The 15,924-nt window shown below is 33.4% G+C and overlaps 5 long non-coding RNA genes across 13 annotated transcripts; all 5 read right to left on the bottom strand.

The window, feature by feature from the left end:
- Positions 1–5,128: 5,128 nt before the first annotated feature.
- Positions 5,129–6,205, bottom strand: LOC145142582 (uncharacterized). Its single transcript, XR_013723643.1, has 2 exons — positions 6,113–6,205; positions 5,129–5,405 (listed from the first exon to the last, which is right to left on the bottom strand). It is a non-coding gene; the product is annotated as an uncharacterized LOC145142582 (long non-coding RNA).
- An 8-nt stretch (positions 6,206–6,213) lies between these two features.
- LOC145142583 (uncharacterized) lies at positions 6,214–9,070 on the bottom strand. 5 transcript variants are annotated; one of them, XR_013723646.1, is made up of 6 exons: positions 8,694–9,070; positions 7,941–8,263; positions 7,412–7,469; positions 7,206–7,320; positions 6,905–6,974; positions 6,214–6,418 (listed from the first exon to the last, which is right to left on the bottom strand). It is a non-coding gene; the product is annotated as an uncharacterized LOC145142583 (long non-coding RNA). The 5 variants fall into 5 exon arrangements; XR_013723650.1 differs by having other exon boundaries at positions 7,941–8,251; positions 8,679–9,070; XR_013723647.1 differs by having other exon boundaries at positions 8,679–9,070.
- Positions 9,071–9,748: 678 nt separating this feature from the next.
- On the bottom strand, positions 9,749–10,825 carry LOC145142585 (uncharacterized). Its single transcript, XR_013723651.1, has 2 exons — positions 10,733–10,825; positions 9,749–10,025 (listed from the first exon to the last, which is right to left on the bottom strand). It is a non-coding gene; the product is annotated as an uncharacterized LOC145142585 (long non-coding RNA).
- Positions 10,826–10,833: 8 nt separating this feature from the next.
- Positions 10,834–13,690, bottom strand: LOC145142586 (uncharacterized). 5 transcript variants are annotated; one of them, XR_013723654.1, is made up of 6 exons: positions 13,314–13,690; positions 12,561–12,883; positions 12,032–12,089; positions 11,826–11,940; positions 11,525–11,594; positions 10,834–11,038 (listed from the first exon to the last, which is right to left on the bottom strand). It is a non-coding gene; the product is annotated as an uncharacterized LOC145142586 (long non-coding RNA). The 5 variants fall into 5 exon arrangements; XR_013723656.1 differs by having other exon boundaries at positions 12,561–12,871; positions 13,299–13,690; XR_013723655.1 differs by having other exon boundaries at positions 13,299–13,690.
- Positions 13,691–14,366: 676 nt separating this feature from the next.
- On the bottom strand, positions 14,367–15,513 carry LOC145142588 (uncharacterized). Its single transcript, XR_013723659.1, has 2 exons — positions 15,351–15,513; positions 14,367–14,643 (listed from the first exon to the last, which is right to left on the bottom strand). It is a non-coding gene; the product is annotated as an uncharacterized LOC145142588 (long non-coding RNA).
- Positions 15,514–15,924: the final 411 nt, after the last annotated feature.

Here is a 15,924-nt window from a genome sequence, read left to right on the forward strand (position 1 = left end):
AGGCGATGTTTATTATGAAGACAACAGTTGAAGAAGACATTCTTTAACACATCCGGGATGTTGTGACTCCAGTCGAAGACTGGAAAACTCTTCAATCACTGTTCTCGAAAAAGAATGACACAAAGTTGCAACTTCTGGAAAATGAGTTGCTCTCTGTGTCTCAACGTGAGATGTCTATTCCTCAGTATTTCCATAAAGTGAAGTCAACTTGCAGGGAGATTTCAGAACTTGATCCACAGTCTTATATTCCTGAGACTCATATGAAGCGGATCATTATTCACGGCTTAAAGCCTGAGTTTAGAAGCTTTGTGGCTGCAATACAAGGTTGGTATGTCCAACCTTCTTTGGTAGAGTTTGAAAACCTCTTGGCAGGAGGCTCTCGCAAAACAGATGGTAAGCATCTCTGTTAAAGCCGAAGATGAAGCCCTTTATGTGGAGAGAAGTAAAGGGAAGTACAAGGCTAACTCAAACCAGGGACAGAAAAAGAATTATGATAAGCACAAACGGAACGAGAGGAGAAATCATGACAATGAGAAGGGAGAACAATCAGTGGAGAAGCAGAAAAGTTCTCGGTCTAACAAAAAGTTTCCTTTTAAATGTTATAATTGTGGTAAAAAAGGACGCATGGCAATAAATTGTCCACAACAACGTATGGAAGAAGGCAATGCAGCAACTGCTCAAGAAGAAGACGCATGGGATGCTGAAGCACATTTTGCACAAGATGAACATGTCATGGCCCTTGCAGCTACAACTGAAAAATCGAAGAACAAGTTAGATGAATGGGTAGTTGATTCCGGCTGCTCAAATCATATGACGGGAGATAAAAAGATTATTCAAAATGCAGTTGAATATGGTGGAATTAGAGTTGTTGTGATTGCTGATAACTCAAAACTTAAAATTGCCCACGTTGGTGATGTCCAGTTTCACCCGGAAGAAAACAAGAAGGAGATGATGTTAAAAAGTGTGTATCATGTTCCTGGAATGAAAAAGAACTTGCTCTCTGTTTCCCAATTAACCTCAGCTGGTCATTATGTGCTTTTTGGTCCCAATGATGTCAAAGTGTATAAGGAGTTTGAAACTCCATCTTACCCAATTGCCAAAGGAAGAAGATCGGAGTCTATCTATGTGATGTCTGCTGAAACTGCATATGTAGATAAATCAAAGAAAAATCAAAATGTGGATCTTTGGCATATGCGCTTGGGTCATGTAGCTTATGACAAACTCGACACTATGATGAAAAAGAAGCTTGTCAGCGGTCTTCCAGAACTAGAAGTGAGTAAAGGCCTAGTGTGTGCAGGTTGTCAATATGGAAAAGCTCACCAATTGCCCTTCAAAAAGTCCGCATATCAAGCAAAGGCACCTTTGGAGTTGATACACTCAGATGTGTTCGGACCTGTGAAACAACCATCAGTGAGAGGAATGAAGTATATGGTGACCTTTATCGATGACTTCTCAAGGTTTGTATGGGTATACTTCATGAAAGAAAAATCAGAAACCTTCAGTAAGTTTAAAGAGTTTAAAGCTGAAGCAAAAAGAGATGGAAAGCATCGTGTATTACGACTCAGATCAGACAATGGTGGAGAGTACTTGGCAAAAGAATTTGCTGATTACTTAAGGGAACACAAAATCGGAAGACAATTAACTTGTCCAAACACGCCACAACAGAACGGAGTTTCAGAGCGTAAAAACAGGCACCTAGCTGAAATATGTGGCAGCATGATCCATGACAAAAATGTCCCAGGTCGTTTCTGGGCAGAAGGTATGAACACTGCAGCTTATGTTATAAATCGAATCCCACAACAGAATTTGGGTTTTGTGTCGCCCTTTGAGAAGCTCTTTGGTATTAAACCAAATGTTAGCCATCTTCGAGTATTTGGCTGTATATGTTATGTGTTTATACCCAGTCACTTACGTCATAAGATGGAGAAGAAAGCTATCCGTTCCATATTTGTTGGGTATGATTCAGAGAGAAAAGGCTGGAGGTGCTGTGATCCTAACAGTGGCAAGTGTTACGTCTCAAGAAACATAGTTTTTGACGAGACATCCTCATGGTGGTCAACAAATCATGAAACACTTCCTGATTCCGACGTACTCAAGGAAGGTGTGGAGTCCTCTACCATCAATCTAAACATTGATGATGTAGATACTATTATAGAAGAAGATATTGTTCCAAGACAAGAACAACATCCATGGCAGACAGGGGTCTTCAATTCCTCTAACTCTGATGATGAGAGAGATGAGTCTTCAAGTCTTAGGCGATCATCAAGATTAAGGAAACCTAATCCAAGATATGCACATGCTGCTGTTATTGAAAACCAGATATGTGAGCCTGAATCTTTTAAACAGGCTTGTACAAAAAGAGAATGGATGGTTGCTATGGAGGAAGAGATGGAAGCCCTAGTTCAAAACCAAACGTGGGAGCTGGTACCTAAGCCAAAAGAAGTAAAGCCCATATCATGTAAATGGGTATACAAGATAAAACGGAAGGCAGATGGCTCTGTAGAGAGGTATAAAGCCCGGCTAGTGGCTCGCGGATTCTCTCAGCAATATGGGCTTGATTATGAGGATACTTTCAGCCCAGTGGAAAAGCTTACAACTATACGTGTCCTCCTAGCCCTAGCTGCCAGCAAAGGGTGGAAACTCAGACAGATGGATGTGTGCAACGCGTTCCTATACGGTGATCTGGATCATGTCATTCACATGGAGCAACCAACAGGGTTTGAGAGCAAAGATCATCCAAACTATGTATGTAAACTCAAGAAGGCATTGTATGGATTAAAACAATCCCCAAGAGCATGGTTTGGTAAAATTGCTGAGTTTTTAGATCACAATGGTTTTATGATGACAGCTGCTGATGCAAGTTTGTTTGTAAGAGCTGAAGAAGGTAAGGTTGCAATCGTGCTGGTTTATGTAGATGATCTGATAATCACAGGTGATTTGTATGAAGTGGTTGATCAAGTGAGAAAGAATCTATGTACTCGGTTTCACATGAAAGACCTTGGTGATTTGAAACACTTTCTAGGCCTAGAATTGAAGTATGAAGAGAATGGAGACATTGTTCTACACCAACATAAGTATTCTGTGGATCTCTTGAGTAGATTTGGAATGATTGACAGTAAGCCAGCAATGACACCAATTGACACAAACTCAAAACTTTGTGTTGATACCAGCAGAGAGTTAGAAGACACGACTATATACATGAAGATTGTGGGAAGCCTCATTTATCTCACTTTGACACGGCCTGACATAGCTTTTGTTGTAGGGGTTTTGAGTCGGTTCATGCAAAACCCTAGGAGATCTCATCTTGCTGCCATACGTCGAGTTCTAAGGTATGTGAAAGCAACACTTGATCAAGGAATTGTGTTTAAGAGGGAGTCAATGTGCAAGCTAGTTGGTTTCTGCGATGCTGACTATGCAGGTGACTTAAACACACGACGCTCTACAACAGGATATGTGTTCATGTTGGGGTCTAGTGCAATCTCATGGTGCAGTAAACGGCAGCCCACAGTGTCTCTATCCACAACCGAAGCAGAGTGTAGAGCTGCTGCAATGGCAGCCCAAGAGAGTGTTTGGTTGGTTCAACTTCTAAAAGATCTACATGAATGGGAAGGTCACAAGATCAAGCTTTATTGTGACAATCTCTCTTCAATACAGTTGGCTAAGAACCCAACGTTTCATGCAAGAACCAAACACGTGGAGGTTCATTATCACTTCATCCGTGAGAAAGTTTTAAATGGAGACATAGACCTTCAATACATAAAAACTTCAGACCAAGTTGCAGACTCATTCACTAAAGGCCTCTCAAGCAAGAAATTGACCAACTTCTGTGAGACAATGGGAATGGTGAATGTTGGTGTTGAGAGGGAGTATTAAAATCCAACACCTAAGACCACGTGCATGACTTGTTGTGCATATGTCTAGCTATCTTTTAATATATGTTTAGTTTGCTTTATTTATTTTCCCCATAAAAGTTATTCTTGACTTTGTCTTTTTAGGTAGTGGGTTGTCCATTATCTTTAGGCTCTTATGTTAGTGGAGCAGTTTTTTATGTTTCTGTCATTTTCCTTTCACGTGTAAGCCTTCTTAGGCATCAAGCTTTGTCACTTGATTTGTTAACACTATGTAAAGTGTGTGCAGGGAAATTAGACAACACAGGAACGTTACACAAAAGTTGTGTTACTTCATTATAGAAAAGTGACAAAGCTTGATGCCTAAGAAGGCTTACACGTAAAAGGAAAATGACAGAAACATAAAAAACTGCTCCACTAACATAAGAGCCTAAAGATAATGGACAACCTACTACCTAAAAAGACAAAGTCAAGAATAACTTTTCTGGAGAACATAAATAAAACAAACTAAACATATATTAAAAGATAGCTAGACACATGCACAACAAGTCATGCACGTGGTCTTAGGTGTTGGATTTTAATAAATATGTTACATATGTTTATTAGTAAACAAATTAGATGTGTTGAAAATAGTCTCTCAACAAAACATTCCAACCCAAAACATCCTAACACAGGCCAAAACAATTCGGTAGTAGTCATGATATATTACAACCATTCACCAAATATGATTATTTCAGCTACTATACTTAACATGAAAGTTCAAAATATTGACGTCCCTCACTCAAAATTTATAAACCACTAAAAATTTCAATGTAATAATTATGAGTACCTATATTTCAACAATAATGTCACAAAGATAAAGTAGAAAATGTTGAAAATATATAATGTCAAAGATGTTTGTTCTATTCCAACTCAGACAAATAAGTTTGATGGTAAAGACTTCATATGCCTACAAAAGTTATACCTTATTTTTTTTATCAATTATAAGTGAAAATGAACAGGTAAATGATACAACCCTACTGAAATTGAATTGCCATAATGTAGAGCAATGTTCCAATTTCTTTCAGAGTAATGATTTAACTTGTTTACAAATTAGCACTGCATAAATATGCAAAACCAACAAAAATCAATTCTATATATTGTTATATAGCAATATTAGATGATGGAAACTTAATTTTGACATGATATCATAACTATAATTTTTTGTTAAAAAATGCATAACTAAAATAATAGGTGTACAGTATGCTCTCAGAAACTCATAATCAACAAATTTAAGGCCATTAGAAAGGTAAACCTCAATGTTTATTGTGCCCACACGCATCCTTGATCCTTTGGTGTATGTATAGTTTTTACATGACCTTTATTTACACAAAATTATTTATACACAAAAAAATTATGTAATTAAATATGGATCATTATCGCCGTGATTTTTATAATAAGATACTAACTTTCAGAACTTGGTACTCCTTACCCCTAAGATCGAGCCAAATTATGCCTATATACCTGAATAGAACAAAACTGCTTTCACTTCCCCTCTCAGACGTCACGGTTTGATCTCTGTAGAAAATTAATTAAAACATATGTTAATGGTTATAGATAAGAAATTCCCAACATTTGACTTCTACACCAAAAGTTTCCATTTAACAAAATTTGCCATTTATTTTTAAATAGTTAGAAAGAAGAAAAAACCAACCAACTTTGACTAAATAAGTCCTCCACAGTCCACCCTAGCCTTTAAATCTATTCATGAATCAAGAAAATCACCGGTGGTCGAGTAATGATAAATCAAATGAAAGGAAGAAAATGTAATACTAACCATATCAAAGTTATGAATAAAACAAACATCTTTTTTCCAATAGAATGAACCATTCAACTCTTTCCCAAATTCATCATACAAAGCACTACATTAAAGTTCAATCATACATTTTATCTTAGTTTGAACAAAAGAATATCGTTGTGATGATCAATAAAAGTATCAAATCCTTATGATTACACATCAATTTACTCACAAAAGTAAACTGTACAGAAACTGTAACAGTAATTAATTCTAGGCTTATACTGAACAGACAGTGATGTATTACTTTCTACCTCTCCGATCTCTGATTTTTAAAAACTAAAATATTCATCACCAATCTCTATGTTTCTTTATCATCTAACCCTGCTCACTACCAAAAGTTTCACCTTGTTCACATAATGAAATAGTCGTGCTCAACAGCTAAATGCCAAAGAAATAGGCTAATTTTCCATATGAGAACTGAAATTACCTTTCTTTGATGTCATTGATCAGTGATGAGGTGGAGAATCTGATACCCTCTTGTTGTAGAAATTAAAGAAGCCTCAGAACAGTAAAACCCCTCTACAAAAACATGTTAAACCCTTATATTTGAATACCACACATATACCAGTAGTCAACAACATAAACTACAAACTTTCACATATCCAAAAGTATAGCTTCTTCTATGAGTCTTTATGCTTTTTAATTGTTCCACTTTTCCTGTCATCTTGTTTGCAACTGCATTTCTTTCATATCAGACCTCTTCAACTTCATGATATCTGCGAGCAACAATTAGCTGCAAGACAATAAACCAATCTTTTTGAGAAGTGAAAAATAAATATATGTAATAAGCATAACTTGACAATTTGTGATGTTTTCAAAGAAAATAATATTCAAATTTTAACTTTCATTGCTGAACTGATAGGCCCCCAACATTTTAAAGTTGCATTAACTTCTCGTAAAACTCAAAATTCCAACAAAGATTACTTAAATAAAGTAGTAATCCCACTTTTTTTTCTTTCATTCAAGATAACAATTTGAAAAATAATGAAATAATAATCCCATTTTTTCTTTTAATTTCAAAGGACGTGGTATAAGCTTAAACAACACTGTATAAAAGAATAATTAGGATATTGAAGTAATTTTTAAGGTTTTTAAGGATATGAACGAAATTTTCCCGAAATATTAACCTTTTTTTTTTGTGCATTTACCACTAAAACTTAATTAAATTAGGACTATTGCTTTCTCTTGAAGGAGTCAAAAATAAAATGAAGTGACATACCTCATAATCCACAAAGGCAACATGCATTCCACCTCTATTACATAGCTTGAGTGTGTTAAATCCAGGGTACCTATAATTAAAATGCATAATACAGGTCTTCACTATAAACTGCAAATGTACAAAAGTAAAAATCCCAATATTTGGGAAAGAATAGAACAGGTTTTAGATCACCCTCCATGAACTGTATTTATTACCTCTGTAACTCGCAATCAATCAATACATCAATCTAGTTGAAAATTTAAACAACACTAAAAGCTTAAATTTTATGCACCTACATTATTCATTGAAATTAACCACTAACCATTGGTTCACATGAAAGTCCTTTGCCTTTGACCATCGTATGAAGCCAATAATGCATGTACACTCTATGACTTTGCTGACATGGTTGGCCAATAATTCAAACCCAAATCAATCACCTATACAAATGTAAACCATGTATGCGACTAAATGGTTTTTCAAAATCATGAATAGGAAACTAATAAAAATAGGTACAGTGCTATATTTCACCATAAATTTCAAAGTATAATGAAGACAATGGTGTAACTACTCCACGAATGTTGATTTGCTGCATATTTTAAAGGGAAATTGTCAGAAAAGTCCTAATATTTTGGGAAAAGTTACGATTAAGTCCTTTTTTTTTTAACAGAAAACTCCGGATTTTTTAATTTTACACGATAATAATTTTTAATTAAATTAGATTAGAAGTTTAAGAGAATTATGAAAATATTAAAAATTTTACATTATATATTCAAATTCTTATGAGAATGAAGAATTGAAGCTCGAATTTGGAAAGGCTTCATCAAAATTTGTATTCACTATTAAAAAAGCATTTAAATTCAATGGGATTATGTCTAATTAATAAACCAAAAAAATAATAATAATAAAAGTGAAAAAGGATGCAAGGATCAACAAATACCCAAAAGAAAAATTAATCGAGCAAACTTCAAACCTCACGATGAAGTTCCCAAAAGAAAAATTAACTAAAAAAATACCCAAAAATGAATGATTAAATGGTTAATGAAATGGATATACTCACCAAACCACCTACCATCCACCGCTTTCAACATATTTACTTGATTCAGACATTTTCAACATACACATATCGCAATCATCTGCTGCTCTTATTTACTAAATCAAAAATGAGATGACAAAGAAAATTTATATTCTTAAAACGAAAATGGTAAAGAATTGCTATCTGATACACTAATAACCTTATTCAAAGAGATTATCAGAAAAGAGAGCACATCAGGTAAATGGTTTCCACTATACTTGACTCAGCCTTACAGTCTTCGATCTCACCATACTTGCCAAACTCATTGGTTAGAATCTCAGCATGCGTATCTGAACCTAGACCAAAAACTTATATAAAAGTGTGTTAAGAAGCTTGTATAGTCAATGATGGAGTAGCTCTAATACCAGTTCTTTGAAGCATTTCATCAAGCAGTTGATGTGCCAATTATGAGCAAAAAACCAATCTAATAAGCCCCAAATTATTTCTTTTTTGACAGAGAAGTTTTGTCCAATATTATATATGAATTCATTATGTCAAAACAGAATGACTAACTTTAAGATGGAGTAGCTGAAGATGGACTTCCAAATCAGACCCAAACAGAAATTAATACAGTTAGAGTAGGAGAAGATGGAAATCAAAATGAAAAAAATACTATCCAAATCATACCCAAAACAAAGTTTAGCTACTTCCTTCAACACAGAGGACGAAATCAAACAACGCCATCAACAGAGAAGAAGTAGAAGAGGGTAAAAAGAGACAAACCTTAAATTGACATACCTGAACTCTGTTACTAAGGATAGGAAGCGTAACCAGGCATGAGATAAGCAGATAAGGGAAGCAGATAAGCAAAAAGAGAAGGTGGCGACCTCCAATCGTGGAAGGCTAGATCGATTTATAAAACGGAAAAGGTTCAAGATTTTCTCTGCTTTAATCTCAGCCTAACCATTTTTTTTACCATTTATCTTCTATAAACTAAAATCGTTCAACCCTAAAAGCACAATCCACTGGCGACTGAAGCGAAGTTTGATAGAAGGTAGAGACATGCGTAGCTGGGAAGTAAGCGGTGGAGGGAAACGGAGAAGGTGAGCAGTGGGGAAGGCGGTAACTGAGGCGGTGGAAGTGAACGATTAAAAAGAATAGATAAGTATTTGTGGCGGTGGGTCGGTGTAAGATTAATTAAGGTGCAGTTAAATAACCCTATGAACGGTTAGGTAATGTCATAAGGGAACAATTTTTTAATATATATATATATATATATATATATATATATATATATATATATATATATATATATATATATAACATGAAAGTTCAAAATATTTACGTCCCTCACTCAAAATTTATAAACCACTAAAAATTTCAATGTAATAATTATGAGTACCTATATTTCAACAATAATGTCACAAAAATAAAGTAGAAAATGTTGAAAATATATAATGTCAAAGATGTTTGTTCTATTCCAACTCAGACAAATAAGTTTGATGGTAAAGACTTCATATGCCTACAAAAGTTATACCTTATTTTTTTTATCAATTATAAGTGAAAATGAACAGGTAAATGATACAACCCTACTGAAATTGAATTGCCATAATGTAGAGCAATGTTCCAATTTCTTTCAGAGTAATGATTTAACTTGTTTACAAATTAGCACTGCATAAATATGCAAAACCAACAAAAATCAATTCTATATATTGTTATATAGCAATATTAGATGATGGAAACTTAATTTTGACATGATATCATAACTATAATTTTTTGTTAAAAAATGCATAACTAAAATAATAGGTGTACAGTATGCTCTCAGAAACTCATAATCAACAAATTTAAGGCCATTAGAAAGGTAAACCTCAATGTTTATTGTGCCCACACGCATCCTTGATCCTTTGGTGTATGTATAGTTTTTACATGACCTTTATTTACACAAAATTATTTATACACAAAAAAATTATGTAATTAAATATGGATCATTATCGCCGTGATTTTTATAATAAGATACTAACTTTCAGAACTTGGTACTCCTTACCCCTAAGATCGAGCCAAATTATGCCTATATACCTGAATAGAACAAAACTGCTTTCACTTCCCCTCTCAGACGTCACGGTTTGATCTCTGTAGAAAATTAATTAAAACATATGTTAATGGTTATAGATAAGAAATTCCCAACATTTGACTTCTACACCAAAAGTTTCCATTTAACAAAATTTGCCATTTATTTTTAAATAGTTAGAAAGAAGAAAAAACCAACCAACTTTGACTAAATAAGTCCTCCACAGTCCACCCTAGCCTTTAAATCTATTCATGAATCAAGAAAATCACCGGTGGTCGAGTAATGATAAATCAAATGAAAGGAAGAAAATGTAATACTAACCATATCAAAGTTATGAATAAAACAAACATCTTTTTTCCAATAGAATGAACCATTCAACTCTTTCCCAAATTCATCATACAAAGCACTACATTAAAGTTCAATCATACATTTTATCTTAGTTTGAACAAAAGAATATCGTTGTGATGATCAATAAAAGTATCAAATCCTTATGATTACACATCAATTTACTCACAAAAGTAAACTGTACAGAAACTGTAACAGTAATTAATTCTAGGCTTATACTGAACAGACAGTGATGTATTACTTTCTACCTCTCCGATCTCTGATTTTTAAAAACTAAAATATTCATCACCAATCTCTATGTTTCTTTATCATCTAACCCTGCTCACTACCAAAAGTTTCACCTTGTTCACATAATGAAATAGTCGTGCTCAACAGCTAAATGCCAAAGAAATAGGCTAATTTTCCATATGAGAACTGAAATTACCTTTCTTTGATGTCATTGATCAGTGATGAGGTGGAGAATCTGATACCCTCTTGTTGTAGAAATTAAAGAAGCCTCAGAACAGTAAAACCCCTCTACAAAAACATGTTAAACCCTTATATTTGAATACCACACATATACCAGTAGTCAACAACATAAACTACAAACTTTCACATATCCAAAAGTATAGCTTCTTCTATGAGTCTTTATGCTTTTTAATTGTTCCACTTTTCCTGTCATCTTGTTTGCAACTGCATTTCTTTCATATCAGACCTCTTCAACTTCATGATATCTGCGAGCAACAATTAGCTGCAAGACAATAAACCAATCTTTTTGAGAAGTGAAAAATAAATATATGTAATAAGCATAACTTGACAATTTGTGATGTTTTCAAAGAAAATAATATTCAAATTTTAACTTTCATTGCTGAACTGATAGGCCCCCAACATTTTAAAGTTGCATTAACTTCTCGTAAAACTCAAAATTCCAACAAAGATTACTTAAATAAAGTAGTAATCCCACTTTTTTTTCTTTCATTCAAGATAACAATTTGAAAAATAATGAAATAATAATCCCATTTTTTCTTTTAATTTCAAAGGACGTGGTATAAGCTTAAACAACACTGTATAAAAGAATAATTAGGATATTGAAGTAATTTTTAAGGTTTTTAAGGATATGAACGAAATTTTCCCGAAATATTAACCTTTTTTTTTTGTGCATTTACCACTAAAACTTAATTAAATTAGGACTATTGCTTTCTCTTGAAGGAGTCAAAAATAAAATGAAGTGACATACCTCATAATCCACAAAGGCAACATGCATTCCACCTCTATTACATAGCTTGAGTGTGTTAAATCCAGGGTACCTATAATTAAAATGCATAATACAGGTCTTCACTATAAACTGCAAATGTACAAAAGTAAAAATCCCAATATTTGGGAAAGAATAGAACAGGTTTTAGATCACCCTCCATGAACTGTATTTATTACCTCTGTAACTCGCAATCAATCAATACATCAATCTAGTTGAAAATTTAAACAACACTAAAAGCTTAAATTTTATGCACCTACATTATTCATTGAAATTAACCACTAACCATTGGTTCACATGAAAGTCCTTTGCCTTTGACCATCGTATGAAGCCAATAATGCATGTACACTCTATGACTTTGCTGACATGGTTGGCCAATAATTCAAACCCAAATCAATCACCTATACAAATGTAAACCATGTATGCGACTAAATGGTTTTTCAAAATCATGAATAGGAAACTAATAAAAATAGGTACAGTGCTATATTTCACCATAAATTTCAAAGTATAATGAAGACAATGGTGTAACTACTCCACGAATGTTGATTTGCTGCATATTTTAAAGGGAAATTGTCAGAAAAGTCCTAATATTTTGGGAAAAGTTACGATTAAGTCCTTTTTTTTTTAACAGAAAACTCCGGATTTTTTAATTTTACACGATAATAATTTTTAATTAAATTAGATTAGAAGTTTAAGAGAATTATGAAAATATTAAAAATTTTACATTATATATTCAAATTCTTATGAGAATGAAGAATTGAAGCTCGAATTTGGAAAGGCTTCATCAAAATTTGTATTCACTATTAAAAAAGCATTTAAATTCAATGGGATTATGTCTAATTAATAAACCAAAAAAATAATAATAATAAAAGTGAAAAAGGATGCAAGGATCAACAAATACCCAAAAGAAAAATTAATCGAGCAAACTTCAAACCTCACGATGAAGTTCCCAAAAGAAAAATTAACTAAAAAAATACCCAAAAATGAATGATTAAATGGTTAATGAAATGGATATACTCACCAAACCACCTACCATCCACCGCTTTCAACATATTTACTTGATTCAGACATTTTCAACATACACATATCGCAATCATCTGCTGCTCTTATTTACTAAATCAAAAATGAGATGACAAAGAAAATTTATATTCTTAAAACGAAAATGGTAAAGAATTGCTATCTGATACACTAATAACCTTATTCAAAGAGATTATCAGAAAAGAGAGCACATCAGGTAAATGGTTTCCACTATACTTGACTCAGCCTTACAGTCTTCGATCTCACCATACTTGCCAAACTCATTGGTTAGAATCTCAGCATGCGTATCTGAACCTAGACCAAAAACTTATATAAAAGTGTGTTAAGAAGCTTGTATAGTCAATGATGGAGTAGCTCTAATACCAGTTCTTTGAAGCATTTCATCAAGCAGTTGATGTGCCAATTATGAGCAAAAAACCAATCTAATAAGCCCCAAATTATTTCTTTTTTGACAGAGAAGTTTTGTCCAATATTATATATGAATTCATTATGTCAAAACAGAATGACTAACTTTAAGATGGAGTAGCTGAAGATGGACTTCCAAATCAGACCCAAACAGAAATTAATACAGTTAGAGTAGGAGAAGATGGAAATCAAAATGAAAAAAATACTATCCAAATCATACCCAAAACAAAGTTTAGCTACTTCCTTCAACACAGAGGACGAAATCAAACAACGCCATCAACAGAGAAGAAGTAGAAGAGGGTAAAAAGAGACAAACCTTAAATTGACATACCTGAACTCTGTTACTAAGGATAGGAAGCGTAACCAGGCATGAGATAAGCAGATAAGGGAAGCAGATAAGCAAAAAGAGAAGGTGGCGACCTCCAATCGTGGAAGGCTAGATCGATTTATAAAACGGAAAAGGTTCAAGATTTTCTCTGCTTTAATCTCAGCCTAACCATTTTTTTTACCATTTATCTTCTATAAACTAAAATCGTTCAACCCTAAAAGCACAATCCACTGGCGACTGAAGCGAAGTTTGATAGAAGGTAGAGACATGCGTAGCTGGGAAGTAAGCGGTGGAGGGAAACGGAGAAGGTGAGCAGTGGGGAAGGCGGTAACTGAGGCGGTGGAAGTGAACGATTAAAAAGAATAGATAAGTATTTGTGGCGGTGGGTCGGTGTAAGATTAATTAAGGTGCAGTTAAATAACCCTATGAACGGTTAGGTAATGTCATAAGGGAACAATTTTTTAATATATATATATATATATATATATATATATATATATATATATATATATATATATATATATAACATGAAAGTTCAAAATATTTACGTCCCTCACTCAAAATTTATAAACCACTAAAAATTTCAATGTAATAATTATGAGTACCTATATTTCAACAATAATGTCACAAAAATAAAGTAGAAAATGTTGAAAATATATAATGTCAAAGATGTTTGTTCTATTCCAACTCAGACAAATAAGTTTGATGGTAAAGACTTCATATGCCTACAAAAGTTATACCTTATTTTTTTTATCAATTATAAGTGAAAATGAACAGGTAAATGATACAACCCTACTGAAATTGAATTGCCATAATGTAGAGCAATGTTCCAATTTCTTTCAGAGTAATGATTTAACTTGTTTACAAATTAGCACTGCATAAATATGCAAAACCAACAAAAATCAATTCTATATATTGTTATATAGCAATATTAGATGATGGAAACTTAATTTTGACATGATATCATAACTATAATTTTTTGTTAAAAAATGCATAACTAAAATAATAGGTGTACAGTATGCTCTCAGAAACTCATAATCAACAAATTTAAGGCCATTAGAAAGGTAAACCTCAATGTTTATTGTGCCCACACGCATCCTTGATCCTTTGGTGTATGTATAGTTTTTACATGACCTTTATTTACACAAAATTATTTATACACAAAAAAATTATGTAATTAAATATAGATCATTATCGCCGTGATTTTTATAATAAGATACTAACTTTCAGAACTTGGTACTCCTTACCCCTAAGATCGAGCCAAATTATGCCTATATACCTGAATAGAACAAAACTGCTTTCACTTCCCCTCTCAGACGTCACGGTTTGATCTCTGTAGAAAATTAATTAAAACATATGTTAATGGTTATAGATAAGAAATTCCCAACATTTGACTTCTACACCAAAAGTTTCCATTTAACAAAATTTGCCATTTATTTTTAAATAGTTAGAAAGAAGAAAAAACCAACCAACTTTGACTAAATAAGTCCTCCACAGTCCACCCTAGCCTTTAAATCTATTCATGAATCAAGAAAATCACCGGTGGTCGAGTAATGATAAATCAAATGAAAGGAAGAAAATGTAATACTAACCATATCAAAGTTATGAATAAAACAAACATCTTTTTTCCAATAGAATGAACCATTCAACTCTTTCCCAAATTCATCATACAAAGCACTACATTAAAGTTCAATCATACATTTTATCTTAGTTTGAACAAAAGAATATCGTTGTGATGATCAATAAAAGTATCAAATCCTTATGATTACACATCAATTTACTCACAAAAGTAAACTGTACAGAAACTGTAACAGTAATTAATTCTAGGCTTATACTGAACAGACAGTGATGTATTACTTTCTACCTCTCCGATCTCTGATTTTTTAAAACTAAAATATTCATCACCAATCTCTATGTTTCTTTATCATCTAACCCTGCTCACTACCAAAAGTTTCACCTTGTTCACATAATGAAATAGTCGTGCTCAACAGCTAAATGCCAAAGAAATAGGCTAATTTTCCATATGAGAACTGAAATTACCTTTCTTTGATGTCATTGATCAGTGATGAGGTGGAGAATCTGATACCCTCTTGTTGTAGAAATTAAAGAAGCCTCAGAACAGTAAAACCCCTCGACAAAAACATGTTAAACCCTTATATTTGAATACCACACATATACCAGTAGTCAACAACATAAACTACAAACTTTCAATGTAATAATTATGAGTACCAAAGAGATCATTTGCTTAACAAAATAATAATAATAATAATTACAAAATGCTTTCGATAGAAGAATGCAGACCTTCGACCAGAGCAGAACCAGGTGGGATGCAATTTTGAGAAGAAGAGAGGAGCGACGTTTTAGAGTGAGCGAATGAGTGGACTTGTTCAATATATGAAACGGGTTTTAAATTTTATTATAAAACCGGTGAATAAAACAAAGGTAAAAAGAAGTCGACGTCAAAAAGTCAAAAAAAAAAAAAAAAAAAAAAAAGTCGAAGGCATACGCTTCTGAAAAACGCACCGCCTCAACCGATTCCTCTACGCTTCACTAGTACGAGGCATACGTATCAAATCCTACCACAGAGGCGACGCCTCTAGTTTGATCATCATCC

The sequence above is a fragment of the Lactuca virosa genome, unplaced genomic scaffold (assembly GCF_052849685.1).
Source record: "Lactuca virosa cultivar CGN04683 unplaced genomic scaffold, Lactuca_virosa_CGN04683_v6 scaffold_22, whole genome shotgun sequence".
Classification (NCBI taxonomy): Eukaryota; Viridiplantae; Streptophyta; class Magnoliopsida; order Asterales; family Asteraceae; genus Lactuca; species Lactuca virosa.